At 54.0% G+C, this 17,101-nt stretch overlaps 2 long non-coding RNA genes across 3 annotated transcripts; both read right to left on the reverse strand.

Annotated features, from left to right (window-relative positions):
• Nucleotides 1-44: 44 nt before the first annotated feature.
• Nucleotides 45-1,666, reverse strand: LOC123356723. Of its 2 annotated transcripts, none has more exons than XR_006575428.1 (4): nt 1,619-1,666; nt 1,179-1,294; nt 647-771; nt 45-346 (listed from the first exon to the last, which is right to left on the reverse strand). It is a non-coding gene; the product is annotated as an uncharacterized LOC123356723 (long non-coding RNA). The 2 variants fall into 2 exon arrangements; XR_006575429.1 differs by having other exon boundaries at nt 1,179-1,297; nt 1,619-1,664.
• A 2,888-nt stretch (nt 1,667-4,554) lies between these two features.
• LOC123356727 lies at nt 4,555-6,263 on the reverse strand. Its single transcript, XR_006575434.1, has 3 exons — nt 5,994-6,263; nt 5,541-5,587; nt 4,555-5,392 (listed from the first exon to the last, which is right to left on the reverse strand). It is a non-coding gene; the product is annotated as an uncharacterized LOC123356727 (long non-coding RNA).
• Nucleotides 6,264-17,101: the final 10,838 nt, after the last annotated feature.

Consider the following 17,101-nt stretch of genomic DNA (forward strand, 5'->3'; position numbering starts at 1 on the left):
CCACCTGGAGTCATCCCTCATGGATCTAACCTTCTCCTGCCGAGGACACACCGATCCTGGCCAGAGAAATCATCAGCCCCTGAAAATGGGGACTGTCTCCCTCAAAACCACAGCTAGTCAGGAACCTTTTCTTACAAACCCACTCCACCTAACGGGGTGTCTCTACCTGTAGCCAGGTGGGCCGTGAGCAGAACCCTCAGCAAAACAGATACTTATCTCAGTGATAGTAGCAGCTGTTCTGCTCCCAGATGGACGGCTCCTGCCTGGCACCAACAACGCTCGCAGTCTCGTCACTCTCACTCATAAGGGCAGCAGACTTTGACATGTGACGTCTTTTTGCTTGGTACTAAAACCAGGGGATAAAACAAGTAAGCTACCGTCTCAGTCAGAAATGTTTCTTAGGCTCTTCTTTTCCCCTCTCACGCATGGCGGGGTTCCGCCCTCTACCCATTACACCTTTAGGACTAAAAGTACAAAGCACCTCTTACAACAACACCCCACAGAGTCACTCTGCAAAGCTGACTCTGGCCCCTCCTCACCCTTAATCCCACAGAGCCCTGTACCCAACAAGAAACCACACAGTCAATGAAGAATACTACAGTGAGTACAGATGACTCCGAGTTCAAAGCACTGAGCCCTTACTCACAGCCAGTTATGCAGAAGGCAGAAACCTGAGAACTATTCTTGTTTCCCTAGCAGGATGTCCAGGCTGCTCAGGTCCACTTCTGACATTCTCATCCGGCTGGGGCTCCTGGACGATTCCTCTGCAAACTAATAAAGCCAAGCAAGAACTGTCACTACACAGAGCTCTATGAATGCCCTCATCCCTGCTTCCCTCTCCCATCTCATCTACATCAGCCCGACTCGATGAACAGAGACCGAGTCAACACTGACGGTCACTGCTCCACTCTAGCGCCCACTACCCTGCATGATTTTCATCCCCTCCTACTTCTTCATAGCTCCTGAGACCTAGCCTGTGGGGATGCACACTTAGCACTCCTGCCCGTGACCTATGAAGGGAGACACCACAAGGAGAGGCAAGGACAGAGACAGAGAGTGTTGGCCAACACACTAGAGAAGAGAGTAAGAGAGAGAGAGAGAGAGAAACAGAGAAAGGCAAGAAACTCATATGGGCCGTGAGCAGAACCCTCAGCAAAACAGACACTTATCTCACTGACAGTGGCGTCTGCTCGACCCCCACATTGACGGCTGTTGCCTGGCATGAACAATGCTCACAGGCTCGCTGCTCTCACTCACTTTCCATCGCATGAGGACAGTAGACTCTGATGTGTGACTGCTGGGTTTAGTACCAAGGAAGAAGTAAAAGGAAGAAAAAAAAAATAAAATTACCGTCTCCGTCTCCAATGTCACAGTCTCTTAATTTCACATCTCCCGTATCCCACAGCTCTGCCCTCAACCCATCTCCCATTACTTCTTTACAGCTGCAACTAGAAGAGACCCATTTTAACTGCACCCAAAATAGTCACTTTGCTCAGGAGACTCTTGTCCCTTCCCCAGCCTTAATCCCAAAGAGCCTCGTACCCAATGAGGAAGCACACGGCCTATGAAGGAAACAAGAGTGAGTACAGATAAGGAATTGAAAACACTGACTTCTTACTCATAGCCAGTTATCCAGAATGCAGAAAGCTGAGGACTGTTCATGTCTCCTTAGAAGGATGTCCAGGCAGTTCAGGTCCACTTCTGCCAGCTTCTTCTCCAGCTGAGACTCCTGGACAATTCCTCTGCAAACTAATAAAGGCAAGCAAGAACTATCACTACACCAGTGGTTCTCAACCTTTTGTACTGATGGTCCCTTTTACATAGCAAGCTTCTGAGTGTGACCCTCCCCTTATAAATTAAAAACACTTTTTGTATATTCAACACCATTATAAATGCTGGAAGCCAAGTGATGTTTAGGATGGAGGATGACATTTCACAACCCCCCAAATAACAACCTTGCAGCCCCCTGACAGGACCTAAACCCCAGTTTGAGAACTCCTGCACTACATAGACCCCAATTAAGGCCCTTTTCCCTGCGTCACTTTCGATCTGTCTTAGCCCCACAACACCCACAGTCACCGCTCCACTCTAGCGCCCACTGCCCTGCATCATTTCGGCCCCCTACTTGTTCATAGCTCACAAGACCTAGCCTGTGGGGATGCACACGTAACACACCTGCCCGTGTCCTACGAAGAAAGACAGCACAAGAAGAGGCAAGGACAGAGAGAGAGTGAGAGACAGACAGACAGAGTGTGTTGGCCAACACATTAGAGGAGAGAGAGAGAGAGAGAAAAACGTGGGAGGGAGTCAAGAAACTCACCAGCTGGAGTCATCCCCCTGGATTTAATATGCTGCGGAGGACACACTGGTCCTAGCCAGAGACATGAGCAGCCCCTGAAAATGGGGACATCGTCTCCCTTGTAACCGCAACTAGTCAGGAACCTTTTCTTACAAACCCAGCCCCAGCTAACGGGGCGTCCCTACCGGGAGCAAGATGGGCCTTGAGCAGAGCGATCACCAAAGAAAACACTTATCTCATTGAGAGTGGTGGCGGTTCCGCTCCCAGATGGACGCCTTCTGTGTCGCATCAACAACGCTTGCAGACTCATCGCTCTTGCTCTCTTTCCATTGCACGAGGGCAGTAGACTCTGGCCTGTGACTTCTTTTCTCTTGCTACTAAACCCAGCACAAGGGGGAAAAACAAATCAGTTACCCTTTCAGTCAGCAACTTTGGGTAGGCTCTTATTTTCCCCTCCCGCACACAGTGGGGCTCCGCCCTCAACCCTATTCCCATTACACCGGTAGGACTACAAGTAGAAAGCACCCCTTGCAACGACACCCGAAATAGTCACTTTGCACAGCAGACTCTGGTCACACATACCAAATCTCAAGGGGTAAAATAAAACATAGAAATTGGGCTTGTTTTTGATCTGTACCTTATTGCTCGTTGTAGCTTGCTGCTTCCGGCAAGCAGGGGCAAAGGGGGGAGAGAGTCAGGGGTGCACAGCAGACCCACCACAGTCCCAGACTGCACGCCAGGAGAGATCTAGTCATTGAGTGTTGGGGTTCATAGGAATTGGCTTGTTTTGGCCTTATTGGAAATAGGATTAGCTTGATTTTTGGAATACTGTGAATTCAGGGTTCTTGTCTACCCAGTGAAAGTTGGCAAGTATGACTCTGGTCTCTTCCCCAGCCTTAATCCCACAGGGCCCCATACCAAACAAGGAAGGAAACGGCCTATGAAGAAAATTACAGTGAGTACAAAAATTCCAAGCACTCACCGCTTACTCACAGCCAGTTAGGCAGAAGGCAGAAACCTGAAGACTGTTGAGGTCTCCTCAGAAGGATGCCCAGGCTGCTCAGGCCCACGTCTGCCAATTTCTCCTCCGGCTGCTGCTACTGGACAATTCCTCTGCAAGTGCAGCAAATAAGCCAACCAAGAGCCCTCACTACAAAAAATTCAATTGGTGCGTGAAATCTTGCCCTCATCCCTGCCTCCCACATCAGCCCCACTAGAGCAGAGACTCAGTCAACACCCACAGTCACCGCTCCACTCTAGCGCCCAATACCCTGCATGATTTTCATCCCCTCCTATTTGTTCATAGCTCCCGAGATCTATCCTGTGGGGATGCACACCTAGCACTCCTATCCGTGTCCTATGAAGGGAGACGGCACAAGAAGCAACAAGGACAGAGACAGAGTGAGAGAGAGAGACAGACAGACAGTGTGTTGGCCAACACATTAGAGGAGAGAGAGAGAGAGAAAGAGAGAGAGAGTAAAAAACACAGGAGGGAGTCAAGAAACTCATAAGCTGGAGTCACCCCCCTGGATCCAACCTTCTGCTGAGCTTCTACCAGGAGCTGAGCCGTGAGCAGAACCCTCAGCAAAACAGACACTTATCTCAGTGACAGTGGCATCTCCTCGGTTCCCAGACGGACGGCTCTTGCCTGGCCTGAACAATGCTCACAGGCTCGCTGCTCTCACTCACTTGCCATGGCATGAGGGCAGTAGACTCTGACGTGTGACTTCTTTTTCCTTGGTACTAAACCCAGCAGAGGGGAAAAAAAGTAAAAAAAAAATAGCATCTCGGTCTGCAATGTCGCGTAGTCTCTTCATTTCACGTCTCCTGTATCCCACAGCTCCGCCCTCAAACCATCTCCCGTTACTACTTTACACCTGCAACTAGACAGGACCCATTATAACTGCACCCAAAATGGTCACTTTGCTCAGGAGACTCCTGTCCCTTCCCCAGCCTTAATACCACTGTGCCCTGTACCCAACGAGGAAGCACACGGCCTATGAAGGAAACAAGAGTGAGTACAGACAAGGAATTGAAAACACTGACTTCTTACTCATAGCCAGTTATCCAGAAGGCAGAAAGCTGAGGACTCTTCATGTCTCCTTAAAAGGAAGTCCAGGCAGTTCAGGTCCACTTCTGCCAGCTTCTTCTCCAGCTGAGACTCCTGGACAATTCCTCTGCAAACTAATAAAGGCAAGCAAGCAAGAACTATCACTACACCAGTGGTTCTCAACCTTTTGTACTGATGATCCCTTTTACATATCAAGCTTCTGAGTGTGACCCTCCCCTTATAAATTAAAAACACTTTTTATATATTCAACACCATTATAAATGCTGGAAGCCAAGTGATGTTTAGGATGGAGGATGACATTTCACAACCCCCCAGATAACAACCTTGCGGCCCCCTGACGGGACCTAAACCCCAGTTTGAGAACTCCTGCACTACATAGAGCCCAATTAAGGCCCTCTTCCCTGCGTCGCTTTCGATCTGTCTTAGCCCCACAACACCAACAGTCACCGCTCCAGTCTCGCACTGACTGCCCTGCATGATTTTCGTCCCCTCCTACTTCTTTATGGCTCCCAAGACACAACCTGTGGGGGTGCACACCTAGCTCGCCTGCCAATATCCTAAGAAGGGAGACGGCACAAGGAAAGGCAAGGACAGATTGAGAAAGAGTGTTGGCCAACACACTAGAGAAGAGAGAGAAACACGAGAGGAAGGCAAGCAATTCACCACCTGGACTCATTCTCCTAGATGCAACCTTCTGCTGCGTAGGACACACTGCTCCTGGCCAGAAAACTGAGCAGCCCCTAAAAATAGGGACCTTCTCTCTCTCAAAACCACAGCTAGTCAGGAACCTTTTCTTACAAACACAGCCTCAGCAAACGGGGCATCCCTTTCAGGAGCAAGGTGGGCCGTGAGCAGAGCAATCACCAAAACAGACACTTATCTCATTGACAGTGATGACTGTTCCATTCCCAGTCGTACGGCTTTTTCAAGGCATCAATAATTCTCGCAGTCCCATCACTCTCGCTCGCTTTCCATCGCATGAGGGCAGTAGACTCTGACTTGTCACTTCTTTTCCCTTGGTACTAAATCCAGCGGAAAAACAAGTCAGTCACCATCTCAATTGGCAATGTTGGGCAGCCGCTTTTTTTTGCCTCTCCCACATGGTGCCCTGAACCCTCCTCCCATCACGCCTTTCTGACTACAAGTAGAAAGCACCCCTTGCGACGACACCTGAAATAGTCACTCTGCACAGATGACTCTGGTCAGACACACCAAACCTGTGGGGAAAACACATAGAAATTGTGCTTCTTTTTGCCTTGTAACTTATTGCTTCTTGTAGCTTTTTGCTTCCAGCAAGCACGGACAAGGAGGAGCAAAGAGGACGGCTAGTTGAGGTGCACAGCGGGCCCACCACAGTCCCAGACTGCACGCCAGGGGAGATCTAGTCATTGAGTGTTGGGGTTCTTAGGGATTGGCTTGTTTTGGCCTTGTTTTCAAATGGGTTTCTCTTGATTTTTGGCTTATTGTCAAAGTAGGGGTACTTATTTCCCCAGTGAAAGTTAGCAATTGTGACTCTGGTCCCTTCCCCAGCCTTAATCCCAAAGAGTCACACACCCAACAAGGAAGCAAACAAAGTGTGAAGAAAATCACAGCAAGTACAGATGAGGAATTCCAAGCACTCACCGCTTACTCACAGCCAGTTAGGCAGAAGGCAGACCCTGAAGACTGTTGAGGTCTCCTCAGAAGGATGCCCAGGCTGCTCACGTCCACTTCTGCATATTCTCGTCCGGCGAGGGCTCCTGGATGATTCCTCTGCAAACTAATAAAGTCAAGCAAATACAATCACTACACAGCACTACTGGTGCATTTAATCTTGCCCTCATCCCTGCCTCCCTCTCCCATCCCGTGAACATCCACAGACACCGCTCCATTCTAGCGCCCAATACCCTGCATGATTTTCATCCCCTCCTATTTGTTCATAGCTCCCGAGATCTAGCCTGTGGGGATGCACACCTAGCACTCCTATCCGTGTCCTATGAAGGGAGACGGCACAAGAAGCAGCAAGGACAGAGACAGAGTGAGAGAGAGACAGACAGACAGACAGAGTGTGTGTTGGCCAACACATTAGAGGAGAGAGAGAGAGTAAAAAACACGGGAGGGAGTCAAGAAACTCATAAGCTGGAGTCATCCCCCTGGATCCAACCTTCTGCTGCAGAGGACACACCCCTCCTGGCCAGAGAAATTACCAGCCCCTGAAAATGGGGACCTTGTCTCCTTCATAACCACTAGTTAGGAACCTTTTCTTACAAACCCAGACCTTGCTAATGGGGCGTCCCTACCAGGAGCTGAGCCATGAGCAGAACCCTCAGCAAAACAGACACTTATCTGAGTGACAGTAGCATCTCCTCGGCTCCCAGATGTACGGCTCTTGCCTGGCCTGAACAATGCTCACAGGCTCGCTGCTCTCACTCACTGTCCATCGCATGAGGGCAGTAGACTCTGACGTGTGACTTCTTTTTCCTTGGTACTAAACCCAGCAGAGGGGAGAAAAAGAAAAAAAAATAGCATCTCAGTCTGCAATGTCGCGTAGTCTCTTCATTTCACGTCTCCTGTATCCCACAGCTCCGCCCTCAAACCATCTCCCGTTACTACTTTACACCTGCAACTAGACAGGACCCATTGTAACTGCACCCAAAATGGTCACTTTGCTCAGGAGACTCCTGTCCCTTCCCCAGCCTTAATACCACTGTGCCCGGTACCCAACGAGGAAGCACATGGCCTGTGAAGAAAACTACAGCAAGTACAGATAAGGAATTGAAAGCACTGACCGCTTACTCACAGCCAGTTGTTCAGAAGGCAGGAAGCTGAGGACTGTTCGTATCTCCTTAGAAGGATGTCCAGGCTGCTCAGATCCACTTCTGCCAGTTTCTCCTTGGGCTGGGGCTCCTGGACAATTCCTCTGCAAGCGCAGCTGCAAAAGCCAAGCATGAGCCATAACTACATGCAGCTCTATTGGTGCTTGAACTCTTGGCCTCATCCCTGCCTCCCTCTTCCATCCCATCTACATCGGCCCCACTCGACGAACAGAGACCGAGTTAACACCAACAGTCACCGCTCCACTTTAACGCCTACTGCCCAACATGGTTTTCGTCCCCTCCTACTACTCCAGGGCTTCCAAGACCTAACCTGTGGGGATGCACACCTAGCACACCTGCCCATGTCCTAAGAAGGGAGACAGCATAAGGAAAGGCAAGGATAGAGAGAGGGTGTGTGTTGGCCAACATACTAGAGAACAGAGAGAGACAGCGAGAGAGAGAGAGAGAGAGAGAAACACAGGAGGAAGGCAAGCAACTCTCCACCTGCAGCCATTCTCCTGGATCTAACCTTCTGCTCCAGAGGACACACTGCTCCTGGCCAGAGAACTGACCAGCCCCTGAAAATGGGGACCTTGTCTCCCTCATAACCACTAGTCGGGAACCTTTTCCTACAAACCCAGCCCCAGCTAACGGAGCACCGCTACCAGAAGCGAGGGGGCCATGAGCAGAGCAATCACCAAAATAGACACTTATCATTGAGAGTAGCAGCTGTTCCACTCCCAGTTGGACGGCTTTTCCGTAGCATCAATAGCTCTCGCGGTCCGATCACTTTTGCTCATTTTCCAAAGTATGAAGGGAGTAGACTCTGACGCCTGATTTATTTTCCCTTGGTACTAAAGCCAGCATAAGGGGAAAAAACAAGTAAGTTACCATCTCTGTGGGCAATGTTGGGGAGGCTCTACTTTTCGCCTCTCCCACACAGTGAGGCTCTGCCCTGAACCCTCATCCCATCACACCTTTAGGACTACAAGTAGAAAGCAACCCTTGGAATGACACCTTAAACAGTCACTCTGCACAGCACACTCTGGTCACACACACACCACACCTGTGGGGAAAAGCATGTTTTTGGCTTGTAACTTATTGCTTCTTGTAGCTTGTTGCTTCCAGCAAGCAGAGGCAAAGGTGGGTGAGAGTCAGGGGTGCACAGCGGGCCCACCACAGTCCCAGACTGCAGACGCCAGGAGAGATCCAGAGACTCTGGTCCCTTCAAGCCTTAATCACACAGAGCCCCATAGACAACGAGGAAGCAAACAGAGTGTGAAGAAAATTGCAGTGAGTACAGATGAATTCCAAGCCCTGACCTCTTACTCACTGGCAGTTATGTGGGAGGCAGAAAGCTGAGGACTGTTGATCTCCACTTAAGAGGATTTCCAGGCGGCTCAGGTCCACTTCTGCCAATTTCTCCTCCGGCTGCTGCTCCTGGATGATTCCTCTGCAAATGCAGGACGTAACCCAAGAAAAAGCCATCACTACACAAAATTCAACTGGTGCATGAAATCTTGCCCTCATCCCTACCTCCCCGTCCCATGCCATCCACATCAGCCCCGCTAGAGCAGAGACTCAGTCAACACCCACAGTCACCGCTGCACTCTAGCGCCCACCACCCTGTGTGATTTTGGTCCCCTCCTACTTGTTCATCACTCCCAAGACCTAGCCTGTGGGGACGCACAGCTACCACACCTGCCCATGTCCTACGAAAGGAGACAGGACAAGGAGAGGCAAGGACAGAGAGAGAGAGAGAGACAGACAGAGAGTGTGTTGGCCAACACATTAGAGGAGAGAGAGAGAGAAAAACGTGGGAGGAAGTCAAGAAACTCACCAGCTGGAGTCATCCCCCTGGATCCAACCTTCTGCTGTAGAGAACACACTGCTTGTGGACAGAGAAATGACCAGCCCCTGAAAACGGGGACCTTGTCTCCCTCGTAACTACAGCTATTCAGGAACCTTTTCCTATAAACTCAGCCCCAGCTAACGACAAGTCCTGGCCTGGAAGCAGGTGGGCCGTTACCAGAGTCCTCCCCAAACCAGACACTTATCTCACTGATGGTGACATCTGCTCCACTCCCAGCTTCATGGCATCTGCATAGCCTGGAATCAACAACACTCACTGTCTCACAGCTCTTGGGCGCCTTCCATCTCACACGCTCCTGTGTGATAAGAGGACCGGGGGGGGGGTGTGAAGGGAACCCAAACCCCGACCAGCCCCAGCCTGAATCCCAGGCCCAGCGGGCGTCTGTGTGAGCCTGTCCGTGAACACACAGCCCTGTTTATACCCCAAACACAGACTGTAACAATGTGATTCCCTCCCGGCCCCAGCCCTGCCGGTGTCCCTCACTCTTACCCTTCACTTCTTTCTCCGTTGTACTAAGCACAACACAAGAGGGAAAAACAGAAGTTATCAGCGGAATCTGGTATCAGAGGGGGAGCCGTGTTAGTCTGGATCTGTAAAAGCAGCAAAGAATCCTGTGGCACCTTATAGACCAACAGACGTTTTGCAGCATGAGCTTTCGTGGGTGAATCTGCAGTCTTGTGTAGGTTCTTCTTCTCCCATCTCCCATTACACCTTTATAGATACAATTAAAAAGCACGCAACCCACACTCAGCCTTTGGAGCTCCTGGCCAGAGAATGCTGTGAGAGCCAAGACTATAATGGGGTTCAAGTAAGAACTAGGTACAGTAACTCCTCACTCAACGTTCTCGTTATGTTCCTGAAAAATGCAACTTTAAGTGAAACGATGTTAAGCGAGTCCAATTTCCCCATAAGAATGGATGTAAATGGGGGGTTACGCTGCAGGGAATTATTTTTTGCCATACAGTACAGTACTATAGTTGGGGGGTGCCCCCGCCTAACCCCACATGGGCACAGCCCACTGGCACTGGCAACAATGAGGCAGGCAAGGAGGCTGAAGGTGCTGTAGGCTAGCAGAAGCACGTTGCACAGGAGCAGCGGCAGCTTCCCCTCTCTGCAAGCACCAGGGTCGGGGGCCTCAACCCTCTGCCGCCTCTTCCCCCAAGCCCCCACCCTTAACCTGCCTCTTCTTCCCCCCTCCTTCCCCTTTACTTCACACACTGGGTCCTCGCTCCTGCCCGCAGCCATCAGCTGGCTTGCGGTGTTTGGAAGCAGGGGAGGGAGGGGGAGCCTGCACAACGAGTCTTCACTCCCCATCCCTGGACACCACAAGCCAGCTGATTGCCACAGGCAGGAGGCCGTTGGGGAAGGCACTGATCCGTGGGGTCTGCTGGCGGGCGGGAAGTGCTGGGGGGGGGCATAGGAGAGCTGATGGGGGGCTGCCAACTGTGGACAAAGCAGGCAGCCAAACGCCGTTATAGCCAAGCATTGCACAACTTTAAATACAGCATGTTCTGTAACTGAGCGGGGACCTAAGATTGAAACAATGTTAAGCGAGAGGATGTTAAGTGGAGAGTTACTGTCAATTCATGGAGGATGAGTCCATCAACGACTATGAGTCACGATGAGCAGAGATCGTGTCCCTGGCCTCTGTTTGCCAGGAGCTGGGAATGGGTGACAGTGGATGGATCACTTGGTAATTTCCTGTTCTGTTCATTCCTTCTGGGGCACCTGATATTAGCCACTGTCGGTAGACAGCATACTAGGCTAGATGGACCTTTGATCTGACCCAGTCTGGCCATTCTTACGTTCATATGTTAAGCAGCCTGTTGCACCTGCATCCAAGACAGTCACTGAGCAGAGGAGACTGTTGACCCTTCCCTTGGTCGTAATCCCACAGAGCCCCATGGCCAACAAGGAGGCTCACGGCCTCTGAAGAAAACTTTGAGTGGTACGGATGAGGGATAGAGGCCATAATTGTTCACTCACAGCCAGTCATGGAGAAGGCAGAAAGCTGAGGACTCTTCATCTCTGCTTACAAGGATGTCCAGGCTGCTCAGGTTCACTTCTTCCAGTTTCTCCTCCGGCTCCAGCTCCTGGACAATTCCTCTGCAAACTAATAAAGACAAGCAGGAACTATCACTACACAGAGCTCTATTAACACCCTCATCCCTGCCTCCCTCCCCCATCCCATCTCCAGCCGCCTCAGTCGAGGAACAGAGACTGAGCCCACACTATCAGTCACCGCTCCACTCTACAATCCACTGCTCCCCACGGGTTTCGTCCCCTAGCTCGCCTGCCCGTGTGCTATGAAGGGTGAGTGTTGGGCAGGAAGGAGAGAGAAGGGCTGAGGGGCCCCATGGGTGGAGGGAGGGATGGGGGTGCAGGTTGGGGAATGTTGGACAAAGGAGAAAAGGGCACTGGGGGCCCACAGATCTAGGGACAGAGTGGGGTGCAGGCTGCGGTGGGAGGGAGGAAAAAAGGGGACTGAGGGGCCCAATGGATGGGGGAATGAACTGGGGGGTGCTGTTGGTGAGGAAGGGGCGCTGAGCAGTCCCTACAGGTGGGGGCATGGATGGAGGCGCAGGTTGTGGGTGAGCTGGGAGGATGTTGGAGAGAGATGGGGTCTGAGGAGTCCCTTGAATGGAGGAATGAACTGGGGGATACAGGCGTGTAGGTTGGGGACAGTTGTTGCAGGCTGGGGGGTGTTGGGGAGGGCGGGGGGCGGAAGGGGGCTATGGGAGAAGGCCTGTACGGGGGAAAGTAGGGATGGGGTGCAGGTTGGGTGGCCTAGGAGGTGTTGGAGGGAGAAGAAAGGACGGAGGGGCCCAACGGATGGGGGGATAGACGGGCGTGGGCTGGTTTTGGCTAGAGGAACGGGCGTTCAGATTGGAGAAGGCTGCAGGCATAGGGGGCGGGGTGGGGGTTACAGGGGGGACGAGGAAGGTTGTGGGGGGCAGCCTGAGGGGGACTAGAGAATGTCACGGGGAGCTGGGGGGGTTGGGGGTGCGGGGGGGAAGGTCACAGCGTGCTAGCGGTGCGGAGACACCGGGGGGGCTGGGGAAGGTCGCGGCGCACTAGGGATGCAGGGGAGCTGGGGGTGCGGGGGCACCAAGGGGACTTGGGAAATTCGCCGTGTGCTGGGGGCGCCGTGGGGGAGGGAAGCTTGTGGCACACTGAAGGTGTGTGGGGAAGGGGGTGGCCCATGAGGAGCTGGGGAAGCTCACAGCAGTGCGGGGGCACCGGGGGGGGGCCATGGGGGGCTGGGGAAGGTCGCTGTGGCTGGGCAGGGGGGGAGGAAAGGCACTGGGGGGAGGCGGGGGGGCTGTGGGAGCACTTGGGGGGGGTGCTTATCACGGGCGGCCTCCAGCCCGCTGACGTCACTTCCGCTCCAGGCCCCGCCCTGCGAGCGCAGCCCGTCGCGCCCAACGCGCCGCCCGCTGGGTCCGCGGGGGCTGATGGGAGTTGTAGGCCGGGGCGCACAGCCACTCCCACAAGCCCCTGCGTCATCCGGCCCTGCGCCCCTCCCCGCAGCGGGGGCTGGGGGCTGGGGGCTCTGGCAGGGACCCCCCGCCCACTATTAACCCCGCCCCCGGGTGAAGGATTGAACAGCTGGAGACCGGGGCCGTGTGCGGAACAGATGCAGAACTGTGTAAAAACAGAGAGAGATGGACCCGGATCGACCCTATCGGCTTTAAACACAGAACCACAGACTGGAGCCAAGGGGGCAACACGGGGGGGGGGGACGCGGCGGGGAGGGTTTTGCTAGGGGAACAGCTGCTATTACTGAGAACATACAGACAGGGAACTCACTGCCCCCCCCTCCCCGGGGGATCCCAGCCCTCTCCCCCCCTCGTCACCCCCCAATTCCTCCCCCCACGAGCCACGTCATCCCCCGATTCCTTCCCCCTCCCCAGCCCCGACACTCTCTGATTCCCCCCTCCCCATCTTACCTGGGAGACAGCTGCAGAGCCCAGCGTCCTTGGCCCCAGCGCTACCTTCCCCCGCAGCCCCCCGAACCTCATCACCCCCAATTCCTCTCACCCCACGAGCCTCCTCAACCCTGGATTCTCCCCTCCCAGTCGCGTCTTACCTTGGGCTCCCGCAGGCTGATTGAATCAGCTCCGGCAGGCTGAGAGCTGCAGCCTGATTCAATCAGCCGGCCACAAAACCCTCCGAAGTGCCCGGGACCCTACAGCCCGGACGTAGGTATCTGTGCACCCCACGAACCCCCTAAGCCCTCCAGGGACCTCTACAGCCTGGAGGTTGGTATCTTTGCCCCTAATAAAACCCCTAAGCCCTCCGGGACCCTTCCAGCCTAGACGTAGATATCTGTGCCCGTCAGAAACCCCCTAACCCCCGGGGAAACCCTACAGCCTAGAGGTAGGTATCTGTGCCCCCCACAAACTCCCTAAGCCCCCCAGGTACCCCTACATCTTGGACGTAGATACCTGTGCCCCCACGACCCCCAAAGCCCCCCGGCACCCCTACAGCTTGGAAGTCGGTATCTCTGCACCCCAAAAACCCCATAAGCCACCCAGGGACCTCTACAGCCTGGACATTGGTATCTATGCCCCCCATAAACCCCCTAAGCCCCCCGGGACCCCTACAGTCTGTACGTAGGTATATGTGCCCCTCAGAAACCCCTTCATCCCCCAGAAACCCTAACAGCTTGGATGTAGGTATCTCTGCCCACCACAAACTCCCTAAGCACCCCATTGACCCTTCCAGCCGGGACGAAGGTATCTGTGCCCCCCACGAACACCCTAACCCCCCTAGCGACCCCTACAACCTGGACATAGGAATATGTGCTCCCCACAAACCCCCTAAGCCCCTGAGGGACTTCTACAGCCTGGAAGTAGGTATCTGTGCCCCCCACGAAACCCGTAAGTTCCCATGGGACCCCTAAAGCCTGGACGTAGGAATATGTGCTCTCCACAAACCTCCTAAGCCCCCGAGGGACCCCTACACCCTGGATGTAGGTATCTATAACCCCCACGACCCCCTAAGCACCTCCGAGAAACCTACAGCCTGGACGTAGGAATGTGTGCCCCCCACAACCCCCTAAGACCTCCGGGACCCCTACAGCCTGGACGTAGGTATCTGTTCCCCGCACAAACCCCCTAAGACCGCCAGGGACGCTCCAGCCTGGATGTAGGTATCTGGGACCCCACACACCATCTAAGCCCCCCAGGGACCCCTACATTCTAAACGTAGGTATGTGTGGCCCCCATAAACCCTGAAAGCCCCCCAGGGACCTCTATAGCCTGGACCTTGGTATTTGTGACCCCCATAAACCCCCTAAGCCCCCCGGGATTCCTCCAATCTGTTCATAAGTATCTGTACCTCCCGCAAACACCCTAAGCCCACCAGGGACCCCTACATCCTGGATGCAGGTATATGTGCCTCCCACAAATCCCCTAAGCCCCCGAGGGAACACTCCAGCCTGGATGTAGGTATCTGGGCCCCCCACAAACCATCTAAGCCCCCCAGGGACCTCTACATCCTAAACGTAGGTATCTGTTGCCCCCACAAACCCCCTAAACCCCCCAGGGACCTCTACAGCCTGGACATAGGTATCTGTGCCCCCAACGAACCCCCTAATCTCCCCGGGACCCCTAAGGCCTGGACCTAGGTATCTGTGCCCCCCACAAAACCCGTAAGCCCCTGAGGGATCCCTACAGCCTGGAGATAGTTATCTGTGCCCTTCCCCGAACCTCATAAATACCCCCGGGTCCACTCCAGGGTGGACGTAGGTATCTGTGCCCCTCACAAACCCCCTAAGCCCCCCAGGGTCACCTAAACCCTGGAAGTTGGTATCTGTGCCCTCAAAAAACCTTGTAAGCCCTCCAGGGGCCCCTACAGACTGGATGTAGGTATCGGTGCCCCCCACAAATCACCTAAGCCTCCCAGGACCCCTCCAGCCTGGACGAAGGTATCTCTGCCCCCCGCAATCATCATAAGCCCCTCAGGGACCACTCCAGTTTAGCCTTAGGTATCTGGGCCCCCCACAAAGCCCCTAAGCCCCCAAGGTACCCCTGCAGCCTGGACGTAGGAATATGTGCTCCCCACGAACACCCTAAACCCCAGAGGAAACCCTACAGCTTGGATGTAGATATGTGTGCCCCCCACGAACCCCCTAAGCCTCCCAGGGACGTCTAAAGCCCAGAGATAGGAATCTGTGCCCCCCCCCTGAAATCCATAAGCTGCTCTGGGACCCCTACAGCCTGGACAGAGGTACCTGTGCCCCCCACGACACCCTAAGCCCCCACCCTGGGGCCCCTACACCCTGGACATAGCTATCTGTGCACCCCCGAACTCCATAAGCACACCCGGGACCCCTACAACCAGGACGCAGGTATCTGTGCCCCCCCAAAACCCCCTAAGCACCCTGGGGGTCCTCCAGTTGGTACATAGGTATCTGTGCCTCCCACAAACCCTCTAAGCTCCCCAAGGACTGCTCCAGCCTGGACGTAGTTATAACCCTTCTGCCAGGCTGAATTGAGAGCAGCAAGGGCCGGGTTCAATACATAGGGGACCCTTCCCTACAACATAATGCAAACCAGCTCGAGCCCCCACCCAGTGATCTGGAAAATCTTACACACACACCCCTGGGTGCCTCAAAGAGGCAATAGCTCCCCTCTCCCAAGCACCAGCCGTCCCTCGATCCGCTCCAGCCATCCCACAAACTGCTCCGCTCTGCCAGCTGCGCTGCTCCACCAGCCATCCTGTGATCTGCTCCAGCCGTCCCCACAAACTGCTCTGCTCTGGCAGCTGCTCTGCTCCACCAGCCGTCCCTCGATCCGCTCCAGCCGTCCCACAAACTGCTCCGCTCTGCCAGCTGCTCTGCTCCACCAGCCGTCCTGTGATCTGCTCCAACTGTCCCACAAACTGCTCCACTCTGCCAGCTGCTCTGCTCTGCAATATAGCTTCAGGCTCCCCCACTACTTAGAACAGCTCTTTAGGAATTTCAGCTCTTTAGTGATTCCAGTTCAGGAACCTAGAACTTAGATTCTTAAGAGAATCCAAAATCAGCTCTGGTATTCAACACCAGGAAGAAAAAACAAGTGCAATTGGTGTTTCTGGCTCACCCAAGGAGCCCACTCCCTTGTCTAGCGAGTACCACTCCATTGATGGTGAGATTCCCTGTCACAAAGCAGTTTCACAGTTCCTCATCCACACAGTCAGGGTGACAACACTCCCCTTCTGCCGCCCTAACAACAAAGAAACTGGGGATCCCACAGCTGCCAAAGGAACCATCCCAGGATGCCGTGGGCTGTGCCTATGCAAACACCATCAGCCCCTGAAATTATTTTCCACACTCGCCATAATTCACCACCAGATGTCAGGGTAGAGCTCATCCTGACTCTGCTTACATAGGTATCTGTGCCTCCCACAAACCCCTAATCCCCGCGGGACCCATCTAGCCTGGACGAAGGTATTTCTGCCACCCACAACCCCCTAAGCCTCCCAGGGACAACACCACCATGGACGTAGGTATCTGTGCCCCCCACAAACCCCATAAACCCCCAGGGAACACTGCACCCTGGATGTAGGTATCTGTGTCCCCACTAAACCCCTAATCCCCCCAGGAATGTCTACAGCCTGAATATAAGTATCTGGGCCCAGCCCCAAACCCACTAATCCCCTCAGGACCCATCCAGCCTGGACGTAGGTATCTCTGCACCCCACGAATCCCCTAAGACCACCTGAGACCCCTAAAGCCTGGAGGCTGGTATCTGTACACCTCAGAAACCCCCTAAACCCCAAGGGATGCCTCCAGTCTAGACATAGTTATCTGTGCCTCCCACGAACCCCCTAAGCCCCCCAGGAACCCTACAGCCTAGAGAGAGGTATCTGTGCCCCCCACGAACCCCCTAAGCCCCCCCTGGGAACCCCTGAAGCCTGGAGAGAGGTATCTGTGTCTCCCACGAACCCCCTAAATCCCTCCTGGACCCCTACAGCCTGGAGAGAGGGCTAGGGGGCCCCACCAAACCCCCTAACCACCTAACCCCCCAGGACACCTACAGCCTGGAGACAGGGCTTGAGGGACCCCCAAAACCCCC

The sequence above is a fragment of the Mauremys mutica genome, chromosome 26 (genome assembly GCF_020497125.1).
Source record: "Mauremys mutica isolate MM-2020 ecotype Southern chromosome 26, ASM2049712v1, whole genome shotgun sequence".
In the NCBI taxonomy this organism is placed as follows: Eukaryota; Metazoa; Chordata; order Testudines; family Geoemydidae; genus Mauremys; species Mauremys mutica.